Raw genomic sequence first — 2,657 nt, 5'->3', positions numbered from 1 at the left:
AGCCCAGGTGGAATTAATAATGTTAACTAGACAAATGCATTTCCTGAAGAAGATGTGTGTGGATGCTGATTGCTGAAGAATTGCCCTGAAAATGCTAAAATCCATGTCTGAAACAGCTGAAGGCTGGGATGCAGTGCTGAATAATTATGGAAGATGAAATGAAAAAGCTGAAGTTGGGAATTTAACTTCATTATGAGAAGAAGGTAAGAGCTTGAGAGCCTTCTTTAAACAGTGGAAGGCTTGATCCAAAAGTGAGAGGTAGAAATTAAATGGCTTAAAGTTCTAAAAGGATTAAAAAATTTTTTACTGACATATATTTTGAAGGCAGACCAACCTGTGTGTATGGGTGTGTCACTGTGCTGATGTACCTCTGTTTGTGTTACTGTGCAACACTGTATTGCTTTGACTGTGTATGTTTGGGTGTTTGTTATTTTGTGTATGTGTGTGTGTGTGTGTGTGTGTGTCTGGGTGTGTGACCGTTTGTGTGGTACCATGTTAATTTTAATGTTTCTGTTTTAAGCAACTAGCTCAACAGGAATCATGATACCAAAAAGGTCAATCTGAATGTTTTGAAAAGAATAAAAGTTACACAAAAGATAAATACAAGCAGGCTGATATGACAGGGCAAAAGAAAGAAACAGTGTTCTCAAGTGGAAATAGAGTGATTATATAGAGTTTTGTCTAAAAGAGGGAGAAGATGAGAAATGGAAAGACTTCAAAATAAAGTGTGAATAAATGGAGGAAGAAAGACAGTTGCCAGTGAGTGTCAAAGGGATAGAAGATACACTGACAACAGTAAAAAAGGGCTGAAGGTAATGGAGAGAGGAAAGGACACGAGACAGGTTAAGTGAGGATGAGGAAAGATGGAACGCCACAGAGGTAATGACATGAAAGAAGAGCACAGATAAGACAGGGGAGGAGGCAGAATGGAGATAAAATGTGAAGGCGAGAGAAGATGCACTGATGTGAGTGGAAGGAGGAGGCCTTGTGGATTTGACTGGTTCAGGGTCGCTCCCAGGTGGTGCTTTGGTGTCGGGTCATGTGTTCCACTAACGACAGTCCCAATAAGATTAGAAAGTCCTCATGTGGTGCACTTTTAATTCCATCTTAATCTGCCGCTTTGTCTTTTCTCACTGCTCACTTTGGCAGAGTTTGAGTGTAAGACAGAGGGAGAAAACTATTAACTGGGACAGAGAGATGAATCTTTGTTTGCTCCTCCAACCACCACTTTAGTCACTCGCTGCTGGATTGATTTTTATACCCTAAAGTCAGTGGTAGAGGAAGCCAGGTTTAGAATTGTACTGAATTTAGATCATTGGAAATGTCCGATCTTTCAGTCACAGTGTGAGATAAAGAGCAAATGAGAGTTGCAGCCACTTGCTGCTATTCTGTGGAGCCTGGCAGGTGTCCTGGAGAAAAACAAACAAATTTGTGTGCACAAGTAAATCACGTGTGCACAAACTAACAAAACGGTGTTAAACGATACTGTTAACATTTTAACATGCACTACTGTATATCTGAGAGATTTTAAAGGTTGTTTAATAAATACAGTAGATGCACCAATACTACTGACAGTCAGCCACCGTCAGACTGTCAGTGCTTGTTGGGTTTTTCCTCTATAATAATAATAATAATAATAATAATAGTAAGGTCTAGACTTTGTCAAGTGTCTTGAGACAACCTTTGTCGTGATTTGGCACTATACAAATAAAATTGAATTGAATTGTTGGGGCTTGTCCCCCCCGTGTGTCCCAGACCACTGACACTAGTCGTCCCTTTCAGTGGCTTTTCAGATGATTTGAAATGTTGAATCGGTGTCGGGCCTCGTCGGTGAGAGAGAGACCACTCTGATCAGCTGTTGAGCTTAGTAAATCAATGCATGAGAAGAGAATGGTTTGGGAAAGCCCCTTCAGCCTGTCTGTAGTGTCCATGATTTCACCCATTTAGTGCAGTTTCTCCTTTTTTTTCACCTGCACAACCTCCTTTCTTCTTTTACATCCTAAAGACCAAGGGCAGAGAACAGCTTTGCCATTTGCAACTTCTTGTCAGACATATTCTCCATTAGAAGCAGCTATAAACAGCAGCAGTGTTGAAGGAGAGCTGCTTTGTTTATAGCTTATACGTCCACAGGCTAGTTCTTCTTCTTTCACTCTTTTAACGGTGAATACGGATACTGCCACCTGATGATGGGGGAGTTATTTCAGCCGCACAAGTGCAGATCGTATGTATTAGTCAGCCACTGGCTGTCGTCTGTGCAGTTTGTTCAAAGAGTTTTGTCCATTATAGGAAAACCGCTGATTGGTTAAATGTCCGTGACGTCACACTTCAAGCATTCGCATTACTTACTGCCTGTGTGAGAGAGGAGCAGCCCCCTCCCTGCTCTAAACAGAGACCACAGAGAGAAAGTAGAAAAACAAAGCTGGGGACATTATCGGACAATGGAAGGAATACTTCGAGGATCTCCTCAATCCCGGCGCCATGTCTTCCGATGAGGAAGCAGAGGCTGAGGGCTCAGAGGTGGACTCGTCCATCACCCAAGCTGAAGTCACTGAGGTAGTCAAGAAGCTTCTCGGTGGCAAGGCACCGGGGGTGGATGAGATCCGCCCTGAGTACCTTAAGTCTCTGGATGTTGTTGGGCTGTCTTGGTTGACACGCCT

This window comes from Monopterus albus, unplaced genomic scaffold (assembly GCF_001952655.1).
Source record: "Monopterus albus unplaced genomic scaffold, M_albus_1.0 scaffold103.1, whole genome shotgun sequence".
NCBI classification, from domain to species: domain Eukaryota; kingdom Metazoa; phylum Chordata; class Actinopteri; order Synbranchiformes; family Synbranchidae; genus Monopterus; species Monopterus albus.
This window is presented reverse-complemented; position numbering follows the sequence as displayed.